Here is a 22,855-nt window from a genome sequence, read left to right on the forward strand (position 1 = left end):
TGGCCGGTAGGCGACCGAAGCTCCATCATGGGCCCTACGGGAGCCAAAATGGCTGCATTTAGTGGTGCATTGGAGTGAAGAGGAGGCAAGAAGGTCAAGGCTGCCGCTGGGAATAAAGTGTTTGAGAGACAGAAGGAAGAAGTCCCATAATGCTGGTGTGCTGCGGCCGATGCAAAGATTTTGGACTTTTCAGCTCATTCTTGGTGTGTCCAGAATGAGATGTGGAGGCACTGCAAGACTCTTGCAAATGTTAGAATCGTAAGAATTTGGTTTTTGCAATTTAGGATGCATCTCAGCTCTTGCACGAACCGCTCACTTAACCATCACTTGAAACCTTTGAGTGCATTTAAGGCACGAAAAGCAATTAGAGTTATTGAAAAGGGTCTGAGGTGAGCTGATCTGGAAGGAGGCTGCACTCAGATGCCCTCTGGCTATTGTCTGGTCTTCTAGGTGATTAGAGTTAAGAGAAAAAGCTTTAATGGAAATTAGCTTTCGATTGGGCCTTCTGATGAAGAGGTCTTATTGTAGTTGACCTCCAGGTCCACCAAGCAAAAAAACCAGGTGAAATGTGTTGTCCGCAGGAATGTGGATTGATCTGAAAAAAAAAAACTGCTTGTTTTACTGAAAGTTTTCTGCCCACGCAGCAGAAGCAGTGGGGATTTTCTCCTGCTCTAGATGGGAGACGTGTAACATGTAACATTGATCCCGTTCCATAGCTTTAGCAACTTTTTGATGGGTAATGTAGGAGCGAAGTCCCCCGCCTCCACAACCAGCATCCTGATGAAAACAAACTGCTTTCTCTCATTTATCTGTGTTTGCACTTTTTATGGACATTCTAATATAGAATGTAACACAAACGGGACGGTTAAAAGACTGGATCGCTCTCAGGTGTCTCTTTGGTTACGGCACGCTTGGCGCTTTGAAGAGCCACTCCAATGAAAACAACGTTTGTAGTGTTTTTATCATGTTTTTGTGTCATTTCTCCCATGATGAAAGACATATACAAGAGAATTTAAGATTCAAACTGCCTTTCTGAGTATTTCTTTAGTCGTGATGGATCAGAAGTAGCGGTTTGACAAATCTCGGGTTTGTGACGCAGCCCACTGTCATGGGCGGGCCAAAGCCTCCCTGATCCGCTCCAATTCAGATGCACAAATATATTCAGTTTTCTTCGTTTGAGCTGCCATCTGGCTCTAATTGTGCTTGCCGTTATTTTTTGCTACACTAATGTTAGCTTGGGCTTGTGAAGTGCTATGATCTAGTCTAGCGGGAGAGAATGTAAACAACGGGCTGATGGAAAATTCGCAGTCCCGCCCACAACTCAGAGGCAAATTTCTAGTGAACTCCTGCCGCTCTGCAGAAAAGATGTCTTAACAACGTCACCCGCTTTTTGATTTGCTCTTAAAACTGCATTATCATAATTAAAAGACCACTGGGAACGAGTTTACAATAGAAAATAAAATACAGTTGGTGTGGGACGTTAAAACATCTGCGTCCAATCATGCTGCGCAAACGGATGACTCCGTCTGCTGTGTTATCCATCCACCGAAGCTTAACAAACTGCTTTAATAAACGTATGCAAAGCAAGCAAATAAATTCAAAACAGTTTATTAAAATATACAGCATGCACATAATCTGTAGTTAATTGTTTCAGTGTGTGTGTGTGCATCAAACTGATCTGCAGAAAAACCTCAGAAAAATCAACAGAGTTCATTTGAGGATGCAGCATTTTAAGAATTGCAGTTGAGATCTGGACACAGGAATGGGGATGACGGAAGGCTTTGCATGCACGTGCACGCGTGCACGCTCACACCCACGCTCCTAATCAGACTGATTGCTTGCGGCTGTGACTCTCCTCATTGCATCATCTCTCTAATGCTTTGGTCCAGCATCACCCTCTCCATCTGCGTGTTTGTCTGTCATTGACGGATGCAGTTTCAGAGATGAAGCTGCCAGGAGACTCCGGGGGGATGTCCTCCCGTTATGAACCAAACATGTGTTTTGAATGTTTTCTAATCTATACCTGCAAGTGTGAGTTTCACATTTAATAATCCACATTTTTATAGACCATATTCCATTAGCAGCACATGAATTCTGTTTAAAAATAAAATAAAAGAAAAGGATTTGAGCCTGAAGAAGAGGCTGAAGAAGTCTGCCCAAACTTTTTGGTTTGTTTTTCCCAGAGCAGACTTAACTGACTGGCATGTTTTCTCTTACTTCTAAAATGTTGTTGTGGACGCACAAACACACACACAAACTCACTTGTTCTCCATCTCCTCTCCTCGGAGGGAGCAGTGGAGCCAGACGCAATGCAAATTGCGTAAAATGTTCCGGAAAGAGGCTTTTCCCTGCGGTGCTCTTCAACTCCAGCTCTGAGTTAGCACTCTTTATAGTGTCACAGTCTCACACTTTGTGTGTGCTCACATTTGTGTGCATTCTTAGTTTCAGACCATCATCACCACAATGTTTGGATGAGCGTACAATGTTTTATTTACTCTGCATCTGAGTTTTATGATTATTTCCACAAGGATCTTTCCTATTCTTGTTGAGGTTGGATCCACCTGCAGTCTGATTCTTAATGAGGTTAAGTCTGATCTGTGACAAATCCAAGACTAAAAAGAATGTTTTTCTTGAATCACTTGGCAAATCTGAAGCCTAATGAATCCAGCTTTGTCATCTTGGAAAATGACTTTGCATCATTGATGGGAACCTGATTATTTGGTTTATCCAAACGCCTGCAGGGCAACATATTAATTATCTGCTGCAGATTTCTGTCTATTTACTGAGTGAAATGAAATGAACTGTGAGCACAGATCTGGATGCATGTTATTATTCTGGTCTCCCTCCTTGGAGGACCAGAGGTAAAAAAAAACGATGAGCACATCTTTCACATCAGAACAAGTGGCTGTAAGAATAGTTTTGTATGCAAAAGAAGCTAAAAGACAGCTGATAGAGGAAGAAAAGAGAGGAAGATTAAGCAGGAAGGATTTTTGCAAATTATGTGAAATATTTTTGAAGTGGAAGTGAGCGACTCCTTAGGTGCACAGAAATAGTGAAAAGAGTGAATTCTGCTGGAAAAAAACAGGAACTCTGGAGCTATTTTTAATCTCTGGTCAAAGGGTCAGAGGTTTTTTCTGCTTTTTGGTTTCACATGCATTCAGGGGAGAAAAATATCAGCTCCCCTAGTAACAGTCAGAGACAGATCACCACCGTCTCTTAAAGACCCACTCCCACGAAAAATATGTTGTTGGTGTTTTTAACATGTTCTTGAGGCATTTTTCTGATGACGGATGACATATATAAAATTATGTTCAAAATTGCATCTCTGAGAATTTTCCTTTTTCAAATCATTGCGAATCAAGAAGACGAAATAATGCAGTTTGAAAAGAAAAAAGGCATGCATTCTTGTAGTCGACTATCCATGAACGTCTTCGTCTTCCTCGTCTGAACTGGAATCTCGGCTCCAATATTTGTCGCTTTTTTTGTTGCGCCACTAAGGTTTGGTTAGGGGGTGTGGGGGGCTGTATGCCAGCGGGAGACGCTGTAAACAGATGGATGACGTAAAACAGAGGCAGTCAACAGTCCGGCCCACAACTCAGAGGTGAATTTCTAAAGAAATCCTGCTTCTCTGCAGAAACTATGTCCTAGAAGACAAGATTTTTTATTTCAGCTATTAAAAAAAACATAATCTTGATTAAAAAATGACTGCAACGACTTTGAAAATAGATGAAAAGATGATTGGAGTGGGACTTTTGATACAAAGCGCTGATAGAGGACAGAGAAAAGTCCTTAAAATGATGCTGTAAATGTGGAAAAGTCAATGATAAAAAAAAATAAAAAAACTCTTAAAATGAATCAAATTGAAATGTTTTGTCTGGTGGGTGAATACTGATGGTTGAATGATCACAGAAGACCTTGATATAAACAGGGAGCGGTTTGTTCTGAAGCTGCTGCCCTTGTGTGGCTGAATGGCGTTTACCTCCAGATGAACCCTTTTTTTTTTGCAGGGGGAGCTTTGAATTTGTCACTGTCTCTGCTTGTGTGACTGAGTTTAGGTTTTTGTGTTTCCCTTCCGCAAATGGGCCGTGAAGAGCACACAAGCCGGACCATCTGCATCTCGCAGGAGTGTGTGCGTTTGGGTCCGGAGACTCTTTCACTCGACTACTGCGTGTGGGAACCATGTGGTCTGTTTTTGGGAGGGAAACTCTGACAGAGTAATAAAATAGAACAATGAGCCTGGGATGCTTTGTGTTTTTTTACTGGAAGTTAGAGGAAAAGAAAGTCGAGGAAGGAAGTGACTGTAGGGAACATCCTCCACCGTCGGCTGCAATCAGTGAGCGAGGAAACATGACCAACGCTGCAGACAGCAAATGCCTTTTGAAAACACGCAAAATCATATTAGTATCAGCAACAATGTGTTGTAAGGATGCCTGATGCGTCCTCTTCAGGCTCTTATCTCAACGCAGCACCATTAGACGTATTTACATCACCCCCCCCCCCCCCATCTCCCCAAGTGCTGTTTCCCAGGAGGAAACTATCAAAGTGTGTTTTTGAAAGCAAAGAGCATGCCTCACCATCTGTAACGCGCTCATTTGAGGAAATAAGAATATAAGTCTAATTGAGCTTTTTAATTGTCCTCTAAATCCTGCTGAGCGCCCATGCTGCTGCTTAATGGTGTGTGTGTGTGTGTGTGTGTGTGTGTGTGTGTGTGTTAGTCCAGGTCTGTTAGGACAGGAATGGCTAAGCTTGTGAGTGTATGGTGGGAGCAAGCAAGCATCCCATTCCCTTCTGTGTGGAGTAAGCTAATAGCGATGCATGGTTACCTTTGAAAAATTGTTAGTGTGCTCTATGTTTTTGTGTGTGTTTTTGTGATGTAGAAGCAACCAGGAGGGAGTGGAGGAATGGGTGGGGGGGCATTACAAAAAAGTCATCTAGCTTTGATGCGTCTTCTCGGTAGCTCTGCGTACATCAGAAGTAAAAGCCAGAGTTCATTTCCAGAGTAATTTACTTTGGTTGCGAGTTAATCCAATTGAGTGGATTGTGTTTTGCACAACAAAAGCTGTGAGGGAGCAGATATTTGTGTCTCCAATCTCTTGTCAGTTCAGCACAACAGCAGCAGAATCATCGCTACACATTTGTCTCTACTGTCATATTTTACAGCTTCTCTAATCAGTCTAATTCTGCATCTGTGGGCTTCAGTGAGTTTTTTGTTTTTCATGTGAGGGGAAAGTAATTCAGGATGTTGAGTTTCCTCTGTTTTTCATACGAACAGTTTCCTCCGTGCACGACCACTTCCTGTGTCTGTGTGTGTGTGCCGCCCTGGGAGAGTCGGGGAGATAAAAAGGGCAAGATAAGCGTGTAAATGTGTGTGCAAGAGAAACAGAAGGAGTCGGAATAAAGAAGCACTTTGAAAAAGATTGGTCTTGTGACAGTCAACTGCCCTCAGCTGACTCTGGAAACTTTCACAGTCGGCTTTCTTCTCTTCCCCTATTTGGTCCAAAGCAAACTCTTGTCTGTTAGCTCAAAAATCTTCATGTGAGTGTCAAAGATGGAGAAAACCTAAAATAGCACCCTGGCAGAGCAAGTGAGCTTCCATCCAGTTACACAGACTGAGCAGGGATGTCCAAACATGTGAAAACTGTAGAGACGTTAGCGTGTCCGTTTCTGACTTTGAAAAGTTTTAAAAAAGGGAGCCTGAGAACTTGTTTGGTCAGTTTTAGTCAGCTACAGAAGCACACTAACTGTCTGCGTGGTAGTAAACGGAAAAACGGCCCAAAACGCTTTACCGTCACAGTCCCATTCACCCACGCTGCTACCAAACACTGGCGCCAACCTATAACCACCAGGAGCACAATGGGGTTCAGCGTATGAACCTAAGTGTCTTCTCTGAGGTTTCCTTTTTCTCCTGGAATCCGTTTATTTTTATTATTATTATTATTTTTTAGGAGTTTTTCCTTACCTATTGTATTTTATGACTAATTTTTTGTGAAGTTGAACAGTTGCACTTCAGTCTTGAAGTTAGAATGAAAACAAAACTGGAACCAGATCAGTTTACCACTATAGTGCTGCAGAAATCAGTCTCCATTCACTACAATGTGAAATGCTCTGATTTCACAACAGGCGCAAACATAATTACACTCTGGTTCCAAAAACATTTTTCTCACCCCTGCGGTGAGATCTTAAGTCCTCAGCTTCAAAATATCCTTACTGGGCGTACTCCACTTCCAGCATCTGTCCGGCTTGTTTGTCCCCCCCCCCCCCCCCCCCCCCCCCCCCCCCACACACACTTTTAGAAATGCAAATGTTTAAAAAAAAACATAAAAAATAGAGGGCAACCAGCAAGCTGAATGAAAAAAACGGCTCTGGTTTCAGTCCAAACCAAACTAATGAGGGACAGCACACACCCTCTGTCCACCCATGGGGTGTAACGGCTGTATACTGACCTCTGCTGCATCTCCTACAGAAACATTTCCATCTCCATCTTTTTTGGTTTAGCTGATCACTTTATAAAAATGTTGTTCTTGTGTTGTTTTGCTAAAATCCACGACAAACGACAAAGCGGTAAACTCTGACGAGCTCCCATGTCTAAGATAGATATTTTAAGTTGAAACAAAAAAACAGTTTTTAATCGTTGCTGCTTTTTCCCTCCCCATCTCTGCTTTGCTCGTTTTCTTTAAACACAAAGACTTTTGGATTTGACCCACAGTATCGCATAAACACAGTTTCTCCACAAACAATGCAGAACGCCATGGAGACTCTTGAGCAAGTCCAAAGATCTCAAACAATAACTCAGCGGTTGGTAATTTCCATGTGTGTTTGGGTGTTGCCAAATTTACTCACACTAATTGTGCGACGGCCTCTCAGCTGTGGTGGAAACGGGGCACCCGCAGAAACATACAAGTCACTTATAGCTTCTAATTGTCTTCATTTACCAGGAATGTGCTGGAGCCTGGGTGGGCAGCTTTTGGGTGTCAAGCTTGTCGTCTCAAACGCAGCAGCCATTGGTTTGGCCTAATTCTGTTCCCGTGGCTACAAGCCAAAGCAGAGGTGGGGCTTTTGTCTTCCACCTGGTGACACCAGCTGCCGCAGCACTGATGCTCTGGCATGCCTGGGGTGTGTGTTGCTTTTTTGTTGGCGTGCCAGCTCGGCATGGAGTGCATCTATGTGCGCACACTGCAGGCTTCATCTGCTTCAGTCCGTTTCTGTGCGCGCCCTCTGTGAACTGGTGCTTACACATGCTGGTGTAAAGTGGCCTGCATTGAGCAGTGGAGGTATTAATAGATGTTATCTGAGAGCAGCAGCTCAATACACACGCACAGAAGCACACAATGAGTCTACTCAGCAAAGGTTTGAGGCAGCGAGGCCATGTTCACTTCCTGGTTGGGTGTGAGGCACCGCTTTGCTCCATGTACTACCGTAGATGTTTGAGTGAATGGTTTATTATTTCAATTACATCTAAATAAGTGCAGACTCACATTCTCACAGCAGAGCAGCTGACTCACTTCAGGACATCTTCTAAAAATGATCAAGTAACTTTGCTAAAGTTTCCTTGAGGCTCGTACGGCCACCTCAAGGGACGTCATAAATATGGAACGTACTGTTGTCATGGTAAGTGTATTATGAAGTTTTTTGAAGGCGAATGGAAGTTGCACGCAATCATGATGCAGCGTTGATGGTGTTGTACACCGCACTCTGGTCGTCGGTAACCCCGTGCGAATGCCGCATGCCATAGATGCCATAGGATGATCATAGGGTGTCCAAAGGATGGCCATAGGATGTCCACACAAACGACTCTCTGTACTCGTTGTCTCGTTTCCTCATTTCTAACCGTCAGACCGAAAAACAAGGAGCGTGCACTTATCAAGTGAACAGCACTGACAGACTACTTGTGCAGTCCAAAGGATCTATCGGTATGATGCGCCTGCGTCTCGCCTACTTCAGCCGTATAGAAACGGAGCCGGTAGAAATAATTTGCATGAATGTTTTCACGGTTGCCCATTTTTCAGCCACAGGCAGCCCACACCCACCCTTAAAGGCTGTGTCTCACAGCCACTACGTAGTTTTTGTGCATATTGCACAGAGGAAATTGGTCATACGTGAATCTACATGGAAAAAGTGAGAAGTTGTGGTCTTTAAGTGAAACTTATACAGAAGTATCACAAATGAACCACGTTAAAACCGCAGAAGTACGAATAAACCACCAGAGAACACGTAAATCAACAAAGAACATGAATCCTGTGTGATTCATTTTTATTTTGTACTGTTTATATGCAATTCATTAGCGATTCATACGTCACTTATGTAATTAGAACATGATAAAATATCATAAAGGTTATACATTGGTGGTCCATGCATGAAAAGTTCATTAAACAATGAGTGGAACAGTCGTGGAAAGCCACACATTTTAATAAGAATCTGGCAAAAACAACGCGCCATCTTGAATGATGCACGTAATAATGATGCATGTATAAACTACATTAAAAAAGCATAAACATTGTAAAAAAGGGAAGCGATGCCACGCATTAAGAGAAGGGGAAAAAGAAGGCTCCTTGCATGAGTCTGGAAAAGTACATATGAAAGAAAAGCAAGAAAAAAATGTGTCCTGACTGACGGATGAGAAGAGAAAAATGACCACACTGTAAAAAAGAAACTATGGATGAAGACATTTAACAAAACTGTTTTCTTTTTCCTTTTGCTAATTTCAGATAAATTTTTGTTCTAGAACAAGCAGCTGTTCTTGGCGACGATGAGTCTGTCCAGGCGTCTTGTCCTGTTCCTTAACATGAAACCTGCTCTTATGATCCGAGTGTTTCTTTGAGGGTTATTATATAAAAACAGTTTTGATACTTGTTATTAGAGGTCAGGTGTGTTTTTTTACAGGACAACAGCCTGTTCCAGTTTTTTTATTATTACTTTTTTTGTTGAAAAGTCCAGAACTTTAACCTTTGTTTAATTGGATTCAAATCAAAGTTTAAAAGAACGCTCCGATGGTTCTCCCCACAGATACAAATTCATTAATTGAATTGTCAGGTATCAGGATGACTTCTGTTGTGTTCCTTTCTTTTGTTGCTGCAGCGTTTTTATGAGGCGTGTGTGCAGCTGCGTACAGGTGTGTGCATGGAAACCACATTCCTCACATTCCCGCTTCCCAGTATGTGTTCCAGATGAAATGAGCCAACAGCCTCTGTGCCGGCTGAAGTCTGCGGTCCCACTCGGAAAAAGGGGTGGACCGAAAGACGTCTTCGCCAACAAGAGCGTGAATAGAGAGACGAGACGTGTGAACAACACAGGTGCGCCCGGCGTGTGGAATGCGCCCGTCACTAATGCAATAAACACCTTATCGGCCTGAACTTTGGTCCATGGAGAAAATGGCAAAGTTGTTTTTTTTTTTTTTTTTTTTGTGTCATTCGGCGATAAAAATGGGCGTTTGTAAATGTGTGTCTTCGGGACATGCTGCCTCTCTGCCTCACACTAAACTTCACTCCCTCTGTTTTCCAACCGAGTGTCTGTTCCCGTCTCTCCTGTACTCATCTGAAGAGGAGCGTTTTCTCCTCTCTCCACTCGGTTGTTTGGACTTTGAATCAGTCACGTCCTTTTGTTTGGACCGAAGCAGCCAAGACCTTCCCAACGGACGCTTACACCACACAGGCAGGGATCTTACAGGATGGAAAAGGATTTGAGGAGCCTAGAGGTGGAAGGAGATCCAGAAATGTTGAACGTAGACATTAGGTGTTGAAGGAAGAGCGGCTGGAGAGGCGTCGGTCTACCCACGGTTTTAAGGCTGAATCCCCACCAGCAGACCTGAACGCGAGTCAGACTTTAGTCTGGATTCTCCCCAAACAGGAATTAACAGTCTGCTCGTAAAGGTGGGTGGTCTCACCCACCCAGCAGGAGAAGGTGATGAAACGTTTCGTCTCCCTGTACCGCTGAGTCGGCTCGTCTTTTGTTTCAGACTGAGACACCAAATAACTTTTATTTACTTTTCCTCAACACTATAGGCGCAACCAACAGAGGAATCCGTTCAGAAAGCCTTTTGCCTTTAGTTCACATGCAGACGCTTACGTTTCTGTTTGGATGGAAGCATTTATCACCTGTCGTTCTTTTAGATAAAGTCCATAAATGCACAAAAGCTTCATCCATCAGGATGTCTCCTTCTGAGCCTCAACGTAAGGCATTAGCCACATGCCAAGAAAAACGGAGTTCTGCCTCAAGGACAAACGCAAACACGGTCCAGTCGTGTTAAACTAACAGCAGCAACTCCTCCAGGCCTGCAGGTCGCATACCGCTCAAAGCACGCCTCTCTTTCACCTTTAACGCTCGGCAAAAGTTTTCCAGAGCTGTCTTCTCAGTCTTGGAGCTTCTCATGCGGGCAGTGATGTTTGTGCTTTCTCTGCCGCTCAGGGCATTTTTTGTTTTACCGGTTGCCATGGCAGCGTCTTCCCAGCTCCATCTTGCTGGAAGAAGTATGTTGGTGGATAAAACCCAGCCGGTGTCGGCGTGCACGGAGGTCTGTTCTCACGCCGCTGCCAAGAATTCAGTGAGGCCGTGCAGGGCTTTATGGAAGCGCCAAATATGTTCAGCCTTGTGAGGAATGTGGCCCCTCCCCTACCGAAACCAGGAGCAGCGCTCACCTCACTCACAATGGTGTGGGTGAAGGTTTTGGACTTTTGACTTTGCTTCACAGTGACTCAAGCTTTGTGGACGGATAAACCTCTGCAAGGTCTGCTTACCGCTGCATTTAAAGGAACCGAGGAGTCAGACGACAACTTCTGCCGTTTAACTTGAGATTATTTTAGGAATATTTCTCATTCCACGTCATCAAACAACTAAAAACAATCCTTCATCCATGTTTTTCTGATAATAAAAATGTTTTTCAGGTTTCAATCTTTTCAGTTGAATGATTTTTGAATCTGTAGTTTAAACTATTGTCTCAGTAAAGCAAGAACACCTTAGAAAGGAGAGAAAGTGCAACACAGCTTTGTGAAAACCTGTAGCCAAATGATGAGTGAATAACTAGAATCTGCCGTTCATGTAGCTGGGCTGGAAATCACCAGAAACTTTGCCGTTGTAAAGCGATCAGCCGGGAATAATGTCAGACTTGAACTTAATTCCAGACGTTCCTTCCTTCATGGATATTCTGGGAGTAAAAGATGAGAATCAGCAGCAAAGGTGTTGATTCAGTAGCAGCAGATGGATCAGAGAAGAATTGGTTTTATTGTCTCGGAAAGTGATTTTTTGTTGTAGTTGCAAACCTCAGCAAATATACAGTTTGAGTTTGGGTTTTTTGTTAATTCGGAATTCCCGTGAAGAATCATCACTAACGTCAAATAGTTTTCCAATGTCTTTACAGCCGATTATCATGCTAAAACTGCGTAAATGTTTTCATTTTCATAACTTTAAAGTTGATTTCTTTGTTCAATTGATTTAAATTTCACTCTTCACCTGTGTTCACGCTTTTGTCTTGTTTTATAAAGTTGTATCAGCAGCTGTGCAGCACATCTTAGCTCACATTTACTCTTTTTCGTGCTTCTCTGATGTTGTGCTCAAAGACAATAAATTCAGGTTTTGAGGTGAACACATTTTTCTGTCCTTCATTAAGTGGACAAATAACCAAAACTTTTCCGGAAAAACTTTCTAAAGTTTACCGCCTCCGCCACCACTCACTGATTAAGATCACATGTAAAGTAAACCACTGAAACGGCACTAAAAAGAAAACTCATTTTCAACACCAACAGCATTTCTTAATGTCTACAAATACCAAACATTTTGCATCTTTATCCTCATAATCTCTAATTGAAGCCATCAGGCTTTTTACTGGAACCAACACCTCTCACTTGTGTTAGAGCGTCTCCTATGGATGAGAGAGTTCACCTAAAAGATGCAGATGAAGTAGAGAGAAATGTCAAAACAAATAATGAGGAAAGGAAGGGAAAGAGATTAAAGGCAGAGACATTTTTCCTCCAGGAGGAGAGACCGATCAAGTCCCAAGCACAGGGAGTTGCAGTAATCACTTCTTCATGTAATAAAAGCATTTTTCAAATTCTTGTTGGGGGTTTATACTTCTGCAGTTCATTTAAAAGATGGAAGAAGCTCCATACAACGACGGCAGAATTCTGATGATACATTTTAAAATCTCAACAGCTGTAAAAGGTTTTTTATTTTTTTATTTCTTACCTCATCGGGAAAACTTTGCCATCGTAGTTTTGATAACTTCTGAAAAGGGAATATCTTGTGGTGTTCCCCAGGGTTCTGTCCTGGGCCCTATTTTATTCATTCTTTCCTCTTGGAAATTAGAAAATGTGGCCACATTTTCTATTATTTTTATGCAGATGACATCCAGCAATATTGCTTTTTTTTCTTGAAAGACCTCAACAATTTTCTAGTTTATTGGATTGTTTAACTAGCATTAAATACTGGTTGCCTAGTAACCATTTAAGCTTAAAAGGTCAGAAGACAGTTAATTAAACCGTTAATTGTTGCTCCTGTAAACAAAACCCCTTCAGTCAAACAATACATCGGCTCTCTGAGCTCCTCTGTTCAGTGGAGTCTCAGAAATGTTGGGGTAATGTTGGAGAAATTCTTTGTAAGGAGGTTCAAAACAAATGGTCAAATATTGTTTCCATCCCAAAGAAACGTGGGCAAATTCTAAAACAGTCTATGTAGACCTGACTTGGAGATGATTATTCACGTTTTTATTTCCTCTCGTTTGATTGTAATTTGCTTTTTACTTAACAAAACTCTTTAAAACGTCAGCAGTTCTTCCAAAACTCTGCTGCAAAGCTTTTAAAATGAAACGAGCTCTTTTAACTGCTCTACTGTTGATTTTGAATTTGACTTGTTTTTTTTTTAATGCCTAGCACAGAAAAATGCCTGTTGAGCTTTTAGCCCCCTAACACTTCGTCTCGTCCTTCAAGGTCCTCAAACCAAAAACTTCTAACTCCTCCCAAACGTGTTGTAAAACCAGAGGACATGACGCTTTCCAAGCGCTTGCCCCTCGTCTTTGGAATGCTCTTCCTTTGTCACCGAGACAGATCACTCCTGTTCTGCGTTTTAAAATACAGCAAGTCAAATTCTGTTTGACTTGATGCTCTCTTAACATTGTGAGACACTTTGGGATTTTGATCTGCAGAAGTGCTATAAAAAAAAAAGAGAAAAAAAACCTTCACCTATGGTTATGTATTAAGGCAGAGGACCAGTTTCTCTTTTAGAACTATTTCAAGTGTTTCTATTATTAAAAAAAAAACAGACAGAAGTGTAAATCAGAATATCCTAAGAAAACAAAAGAAAGTGATGTTACCTTTTCTAAAGGTGGATCAAAAGGGTCGAGGACCGGACCGCAGCTGGTGGCAAAAAATCTGCTATTCTTGTCTGTAAAAATTCAAAAGACTCTTCAAAAGAATGACAAGGAAGCATATTCAGATTTAAAAAGGACGTTTCTTGAAATCAGACTGTGTTTTGGCCATTTTTAAAATGCTTTTGGTGTTTTAAATGCTTTGGAGAACTCCTGAGGAAAGGTGGAGATGGTCTTTTCCTTTCAGCCGTTCTACCAGGATGGATTCGTTTAGCCAAATCACTCATCTCCCCAGCCGTTCTCTTCCTCTCTTCTTTGAAATGATGTTATTAGAAGCGCCAGTGGCCATGTAATCACTGACGCTTTCCCACAGGAAGACACACACATGCAAACACACCTGCCTTGGTAATTACAGCTGGAAATGAGGTCCCGTTCGCTGTAATCTGAGGGAGAACGGTAAACGCTGAGGCGAGATTTCCGCATAGTTTCGCGTTCAGAGCAGAACCTGCGTGTCTGCAGAAATGTGCTTTATGTTCAGATCTTATGACCAGTACCTTGATGAAACAGAGTAACTGTGCACACTGCGGAGTATTTTGTCACTTGCAGAAGTGCTGCGTCTGTCTACTGGGTTTGTTTCACTGGCAGAGCAAACACGGCTCCCGCGCTGAACTCTCTTTGTTTGTCTGGCCTCCGCTCCTCGCTGCAAAGCCACTCTCGCCGTCTCCCCTCGCTGCATTAAGCTCTCTTCCAAATCTTTGTTTGGTTTCGCACCTTCCTGCCTCTGAAAAGGCTGGCAGCAAGCAGCTTGTTACCAGAACTTCCCTTCTTCTTCCTCCTCCTCCTCCTCAGCAGCCCTGCAGCCATGGCAGCGTGACGCTGTCATGGTCGCAGGGCAAGTTTCTGTCCTCCTTCCACACCCACCACACTCCACACCATCAAGCTGCTCTGCAACAGTCATGTCTTCAACATCAGTGTGCAGCCATATTTCAGTTCACGTGCTGCATCTTTCCTCGTCTGAACGGTGACACCCAATCGGTATTCAGTTGGAAGTCTTTATCTTTGAGCTTCCCGGTATTGTATATGATAATGTTGTGGTGCAATTTCTTCCCTTTTGCTCGACAGCTGATAAAATCAGTCATAGTAAAGCACCTCTCTGATGCAGGGATTTGCACACTCACAGCTGTGTGTGTGTGTGTGTGTGTTAGTAATCCACGCTGATGATTGAGTTAGTGCGATTTAGTGATGGGTGGAAGATGAAATGCCGCCGCTGCGTCGTGTCTAGCAACCCCGCTACACGCACTTATCTGACGACTGCTAGCTAGAGGCATTTAATTCTGAGGGAAAAGGTGGAGACGGAGAGAGGAGAAGATGAAACTGAAGCAGGAGCGTACGTGAGAGGAGGAGATGAATGCATCAGACACGTGTAGAGATAGAGGGAAAGAGCACTGACACGGTCTTTTCATTTCGCCGATTTAAAGGCCCCAGCAGTGATAAATAGGTTTAATTTGCTGTTAAAGCAGCTTGTTTTCTTCCAGTCTGGGTTGCATGCATGCATGCATGCATCCATGCACGTGCCGCTGCTGGGGGGTATGGAGCCTTCCCCACCCCCCCTGCTCTTCCTGTTACAGCCTGTTGCATGTTCTGCTGCAGCTGTGCCTGCCAGCGTCTGACCTTTAGTGCGCCCTGCTGGTGAAAGGCCACAGACTCGCGCGTGAATAATCTCCGTGTAGACATGTGGATGAATAGGAAAGCCAGTCAATAAGAGCTGGCATCAGAAGTAACTTGATATGAAAGAATAGAGCGAATTACATACGTAGCTGAACGCACTGCTGAGGGCGCCGTGAAAGCCTCGCCGCCCGTGACGGAGCGCGTCAGGTGCTGCAGCGTACGTGACAATGTCTGCTCTGTTTAAAGCTCTAATTATATCTCACTTTGCAAAGACTGGTTATTACTCATTAAAGGATCGTGGCCTTTATATAGATAGTTTATGAATAAAATGTGTTCTTTTAAAGAACGCTGGGGGAGAACGGCTCACCGTTTCAAAAAGGTTTGAATCGATCAAACCGCCCTTTATTTACAAAACATCTGCTGTAAAATCTGCTTTGAGCCTAAATAGATTCACTAATTTCATTTCTACCTTTGCATAATTTTTAGTTTATCTACAAAAATGTTTTTTTATAACAAAGCAAATTGGAAATTTGAAAAACAAATCAAACAAATTCGACCAAAACTGTTCGAACGATGATGAACCAGAATCAAATCAATTCAGGAATTTGGTAACAATTTTAGCTTTAAGTTTTTCCTTTTTTTTTTTCTTTCAATAAAAGTTTTGTAAGTTTGAAAACTTAAACAAACCTCTTTTCTTCTCACTTAGTTTTTGCACGATTACATACTTTTATTTTGTTATGTTAGTTTCTTTTCCCTGTATTTCAGCCCTAAATTAAATCCCTTGTACATGTGTGACTGCAGCCTGAGTCTGTGTGTGTTTGTATACCCTCCTTCTACACTTTTGTCCCCACGGCTCTTTGTTGGTCGGTCACGGATGTCTTGAAGGTATCTGACTGTCTGACCTACATATGGTTAAGGTTTAAGCTCTTTTGTGTGTCGGCTGGATATCGTGTGTGTGTGTGTGTGTGTGTGTGTGGTGGGGATTTGTCCCACTGTGGTATCAGGACACTCATGTGTGATGGTCCATCTGCTCCCAGCTTCACAACCAGAAGCCCAGATACAACATCACTGCGAGTATTTCGTTCATAAAGGAATGCACTGAAGCTCGTCACATTTCATCAACTCAGTTTCAGGTTTGATGACAGGCGACCTGCCAGAATCCAGAGTCCAATAGTTTCAGTTTTCAAAACTTTCCACAGAAAACTCCGTTTCAGTTAGGATTAGATGTTTTTATTTATTTTTCATTCACACTGATCCAAAACAGGAAGTGGCCTCTTGGTCGTGCTCGCCAGTCAAAACACACCTTTAGAAATTCAAAGCAGCACAGATGTTTGACCGTTTTCATCTCAACTGCCACAAGTATCTCCTGCATTTTCATCTTTTTTTGTGTAACTTCTTGCTTTTTTCTGCAGGGAAATTTTTATTTCCCCTGAAACATTTATCAGTGAAACACTGCAATTGTGCAAGACGCAATCACTTCTTGGTGATCTAATAAAAAGAAAAAAGGTTTTTGTCGTGTAGTTTGAGTGTGAGGCCACCTGCACGCCCCGGCAGCGCTAGTTCAAGTGATTACTTCCAATAAAAGGTAAACAGGCGTAAACATTTGATCGGGCTTCATGCGCAGCTACTCAAAGACGTCCGTTTTTGGGCTCTACGTACAAAACACGCAGCTATTTAACGAGCGCTGAAATGTCGAACTTTGACCAGTCAGGGACTCTGATTTGGTAGCGACGCATGGATGACGTCCATTTTTATTCATGGAAGTGGCAACAGTTTGGAAAAGAGGCCATGGAGAAGAAAGTAATAAATACGGTTTGTGTCCGACCGGAACGATATTTCATATATTAGAATAGAGCTGTGAAAGAAAAATCCTGGAGCAAGATTCACCAGATTTTAAAACCCTTTGACATTTTGCACTAAGTCTCTTCCAACCGTAGGGGACAGACAGGAGCTAGTAAACAGTAGAAAAAGAATAAGCCCTCCCTGCTCGTCCAGTGTGAACACAAAGGGCTAAATGCGCGTTCTTGAATGTTCGTCACATGCCGGGTGTGAACGTAGCTCAAGGCTGTGCGTCAAAACTTCAGCGTCATCTTAAGATCATTCTATTTAAAAACCCAAATCTCTCTCAATGTTTTTAAAAAGCAAACATGTTTACCATGACTGCACCTTAGATTCTGAACTGTACACTTTGTGTAGGTCAATTCCACACAACAGAAAAGCCTTAATCGCTTGGAGAAAGATTTTCATGTCAGTAGAGGCTTTATTTCATTAAGACCACTTTAGATGAACATTTAAATAAACACAGAGATGGATAGTAGTGGCTGTTGTTGTTTTTACCCGGCTGAGGTAATGCTCCCCTTTGTCTGATGCTTTTAACCTTCTCACATAAATACAATGAGACGACAGCAGCACAGACTCTTCTGAGGTTTACTTCCTTCTACCTTGTACCACTTCCTCTCATAATCCAGTGTTTGTGGCCCCCATGGAGGATTTTTTTTCCTGCAGGTTGACCCCCTCCAGGAGTTTTTCTTTTGTTACTCAGAGAGCCGCACTTTGGTTTGGGCCTCTAAACATACACATGCACGTTCTCTGTACATCAAAGACAGGAACTCACCCCCTGCACCTAAACATGCGCTGAAGTCGACACGTCTTCTGATTAATTGCTCCTGTGTCTGTTCTTTGTGTTTTCTGACGGGTTTTAATGTTTTGCTTTCACTCAAAGCATTCAGATATCAAAGCTGTTGGATGAGTCCCTGCAGGAGTGTCAAAGCTCTTCTACAGACCTGGGGACAACCAGGTCTTCTTCATTCCTCGCTGTAAAGATTTTCATTCCAGTCCTATTTCAATTGCAGCTTCAAGCAGCTGTTTACAACAAGAAGTGCTTTTAAGACTTCCAATTCATGCTCCAGACATTCGACCCCTTCCTAACATTTTCACTCGCTTTCTTTGTTTTCTGCGTCCTTCGTCTCTGCGATACATCCCTGCCATAAAGGCTGTGAAGTTTACAGGGCTCTATCGGTTGTAACTTGGGGCTATGACAGGCGTCATTTTCGTCGACGCGCCTCTGTCTTATCATCCGACTCTCTCATCCTCGCCCTGACAGCCTCCCTATCACCAGCCAGCTATCCAGTGTTTCTATCAAAGCTAACCGGGCCTGCCTGGCTCAGATAAAAGCCGGCACTCGGGGCTTTAGGGTGGATCTTCAGGTTCAGGGAGATGCTAACGCTTTAAGGAGAGAAGGAAAAGAAAAAGCTGGGTGATGAAGGAGGATGAAGATGAATTGGATATTAGGTTGCAGTCAGACTTATAGGGGACGAAATGTCAAAGAAAGTGAGAAATTTGGTTGAGAGTGGAACCATGTGTCTTTCTACGTTCAGTTCTAGTCCTCTGTGTTCTGGACAGAAACGGCGGATTCATGACTGAGAGACGACAGCTGGCGTGATCAAGTGTTTAGTATTCCTGTATCCGAAGGCGTCATAAATCTTTAAGTTTTTGGAGGGTTCAGTTATCGGAGTTGATATTTGGTCGGGTCAGCTCTAAGACGACTATTGTGCGATTGGTCATAATTCAAAGGGGTAAGGATGTGGACGACGCAGGAACGACCATTGTACCAATGTTGAGCATTTTCAATGGTAGTTTTAAAAAACTGGATCGTTATGGACTAGAACCTCACAAATGTGTCTTTAAAGAGAAACCCACCAAATGTCTCTTGGAAAACCTTTTGTTTAGTTTTTTGAAATTTTTTTTTTTTTTTTTTTGCTATTGATTCCTTTTTTGGCCTGAACCTCTGATGTTTTTTTCCGCGGCATGAGGAACCAGAACATCTGCCGTGAGCTTCTGGTGGAAAATGAAAATTTCTGGTTGGAGACAGCTTGTTTCTCTTTCATGCATTTGCAGAGATTCACGTGGATCATGTTTTTATTGAACCCTAATGTGGTTAAAGTTTGTTTCAGTTTACTGTCACACTTCAGCAAATCAAGCTTAATACAGTAAAAACACAAAACAGATAGTTTTGGGATTTTTCTTGTCTGGACTGAACAAATGAACATTTACTAAATTAAAAACGGACAACAACCAATACTAACTAGTTCCTATAATTCTCTGACTGCCATTTTACACGTTACATGTTACTGAACCGTTTCCTCTGTCAAGATTTTTTTAGCACTTATGTCTCTTTATTTGTCTTTGGGTTCCCTAATTTTTTTAATCCATTACAGTCTATCTACATTTACACTGTGAGTAACCAGAATAGGGTTCAGTTGCACGTAAACAAAAACCCTCATTTTCACTCATCCGATTTGTCCCTGAGTCCAGGTACGTTTTCACCTTAGCCCCAACCATCCTTTCAGGTGTCTGCGGGGGAAAAACGGTCAGACCTGGACGCTACGCGCAGGTGGCGCTCAGGAAATATCAAGGCCATAGACCGCTTGGTAAACCTGTTGGGACAAAATGGTCATGCAGTTTTTCTACGGGCGTGCTGCAGGCGACAGATCGTGGTAAACGCTTATACAATAAGTAGGGGTGAAGATGAGACGCAGGTATATAGATTTTTTATTTTCAGCAGGAGCCTGTAATGAGGCAGTACTCGAGCCTTACTAGCAGTTAGAGTGCGGCGCAAAAGCCTCACCGGCACATCGTAACGGGTCATATCTTTTCCAATACTTCGATACACTTACCACATGCATGACAGCAGTACGTTCCGTTTTCACGACGTCTTCTGAGATGGCCGTATCAGGTCTGCATGCGGTTTACTGTCCACAACCGTCTACAGGTCTGGACAACCCTGAAAACCTGTGGCATCCGCATGGGTCAACCTCCTGTACGGGAGCATGTGACCAAGGCTTTAGAAGAGAACTGTTCAAGGAAACAAACACTCATTTGGACCGAATACACCACAGTGAATGTGGCTGAAGTTCCTAAACATGATAGTTGTTCTAAAAATACCCACAAAACTCAAAATCTACATCCACAAAGGAGCAAAAAAAGCACTCCTATTTCCCGCTGCGATTCTTCCCCGTGTTGCTTTTGTCTTTTTGTCTTCTTGCCGTTCTGCCTCCTTTCTTATGGCAGAATCTCTAATGTGTTCAAAGTCTGTTAATGTTACATTATACATGTTGACAAGAGCGTAGTGATGGTGCTTCTGCAGAAAACACAAGCGCAGCATCATTCTGTGAAACCATCCATCAAGCACTTAGTGGAAAGCTAAGCAATTCTGAGGGAACAATAAAACAGCGACAGCCTCTCTGGTCTGGACCGACTGCGGCATTGATTTCTTTGCCGGGTTTATATGCATTTGCAGAGCCGTGCATGGTGCTTTGCATTTATATAGCTGACAGACTGTGGCGTGTTAAAACACGGAAGGTGCTTCAGGATGGGAGTAGATGTTTGGACGCGCATTCTCAGCGCACAGCCACACAAATGAACCTGCTAGACTGTAAGCAGTAGTTCTACTCGGTTACTACACGGTTTTATTTAATCAGATTATCTTTAACTCTTGCATACATCCATCCATCTACTCATCCATCTGTTCACTTGATGGACTCCATAGGATTTTGTTTTCTAAAAGCTGCCCACGCCAGGGGAAGGAATTTACAACCTGCGTTGTGTCCAAATTTACTCACTACTTAACTCGCCACAAAGGGCGTTTGACGTTTGTTATGCAGAGTCAGAAGCTACAATTAAAAAATGCAGTGCCCTGGAAATTTCTCAGAAGTCTTGGCGAAAAACTAGCGATACTCACTAGAATGGAAAATAAAGACAACAATTCATTGCATTTGAACGATTTTTCATTACAAAAAAATGCATCTCCAACAGCGGATTCTTAAATAGTCTTGGTAAAATGTTCACTTGATTTGATTTTTGTAAATGGATGATGTCATATTTAGCATAAAAATAAAATATAATGTAGTGAGCATGTGTCTGAATTGCTTTAAAATCCGGGGGACTAGATAGTCCCGCAATATGGTAAATGGTAAATGGCGTTTACTTATATAGCGTATTCTACCTTCCTACGAAGGCCCAAAGCGCTTTACAGTCACAGTCCCATTCACCCATGCACACACACATTCAAACACACATTCACACACTGATGGCGGCTCCGTTGCCGAACAGAGGCAAGGTGGGGTTCAGTGGACAAGGACACTTCGACACATGGGCGTGCAAGGCGGGAATCGAACCTGCAATCTTACGATCATGAGTCGACCGCCCCTACCGCTGCACCACGGCCGCCCCATATTAGTGGTCAAGGAGTAGGAAGGGAATTCTGACATAAACTTGCTCTCAGTGCATTTTTTTTGTTTGTTTTTTATATCTTTTTAACGTATTCTTAATCAAATTTTTCGTGGTTGGAGTGAATTCTGAAATATTTTTTGTGATTTCTGTGCATCAAAGAAAACCTGTCATAACAAACAGATGAAAATAAACGGATTATTGGAAAGATATTTAACAGTTTGCCTTTTTCAGGAAACGCATTCAGTGCAGGTAAACCTTCTCACATTCTTCCCTTCTCTTTGCATCAGCCACCATTTTTCCTTATTTTTGTTGTTCGTTCTAAAATAAATAAATAAATAAAAGTGGAAAATTCGGTGTGCCCCGGTGTGTTGGTGTTGTGCATTTGCACTTCTAGATGCGAGCCATCAGTGTGAATGAAATGCATCCTTTGTTTACGGGCCCATTATCTAGATAATAAGGTCCATATTTCCTCTCATCTCCAGTGCTTTATCACAGCCTTATGAGCTCTTTCAGTCTATCTGTGGATCTCTGTGCCTCTCAGACACTCACCAGCAGAGAGACCGATAATGGGATTGTTGTCCCTGCTTTCTTTTGGTGTGATTGTAAATAAATTCTTCCATCACAAGCAGGGTGTATTTTTTGGCTTCCAGCTGTGTGCCTCTTCTGCACGCACTTATCAGCCTGCACACAGTATCAGCATGCAGATGTGTCTCTGTTATCATCCATTTCTGTGTGAGGATCATTTTCTTTGTCCTCACTTCCTGCTGCCCCCCCCCCCCCCCCCATGCGTCACCGCGGCCTGATGTCACCGGCGCTCCGTAATGAAGAGCCGACACTTGCCCTCCCCACCGTCGCTCTGCACCTTTCATTTGCCGCTGAGATGACTTTGGCTCACAGCCGTCCTCCATCTCCTTTATCTTGCATCTGCACAGCTCCATTCCACACCTGGACAAATTCTTAGCAGAAAAATCCAACTGGAGCCTTTTTGCACGAGTTAGTGGAAGCCGACTTCCGGGGCCTCGATGGCAGCACCGCCTGGATACGTTAGCCGGCACAGAGCCACACTGCTGTGGTAAATAAAAAATTTGATGGTAGTTTTATTTTTAAACGCCTTCTTGTGAAACCCTGAGTAGGTATCTCTGCTTTACAGTCACGATAACACCTTTATCCTGTCAATGGTTCCCCTCTCCAAGCATCCAGCTCTCTAATCATGTCTGTGCTCTCAATAATTATACAATTAAAAATACTACGGATAATGCAGGCTTTCACTTAAGCCCTTTTCACGGCTCTCTAAAAACAGACGCTTTAAACCTTCCTCCAGAATTCATCTTCCTTTCTTTCCTTCTTTGAATGCTTCCTACCTCTCTGAAAATGAAAAAAAGAAGCAGGTTCCTGCAGATGCAACCCGTCTTCCTGCAGGAGGAAGATATGTACACTTATGTGTGTGGAAGCTGCTATATGAAAAAGTTCATCATTTCAGTTCATCATTTTATTGCATTTAAATGTGCAGCATATTTAGAGTCGCATAAAAAAGATCTGTTTGGTGCATAAAAAACTGGATGTATTTACAACTTTGTTTATTCGGATGTTAAGCAATGAGTTCAGCCTGAGTTATTTAACCAAGCGGGCGCGGTGGCTTTGTTTGTAAAGCGCCGTTCTCCCACC

At 42.7% G+C, this 22,855-nt stretch overlaps 1 protein-coding gene across 4 annotated transcripts in view; it reads left to right on the plus strand.

Moving 5' to 3' along the window:
* LOC101175150 (plexin-A1) overlaps positions 1 to 22,855 on the plus strand; it is a 186,880-nt gene that overhangs the window by 62,122 nt on the left and 101,903 nt on the right. The window lies entirely within an intron of this gene.

The sequence above is a fragment of the Oryzias latipes genome, chromosome 5 (genome assembly GCF_053564925.1).
Source record: "Oryzias latipes strain Hd-rR chromosome 5, Olatipes_Hd-rR_3.1".
Taxonomy (NCBI): Eukaryota; Metazoa; Chordata; class Actinopteri; order Beloniformes; family Adrianichthyidae; genus Oryzias; species Oryzias latipes.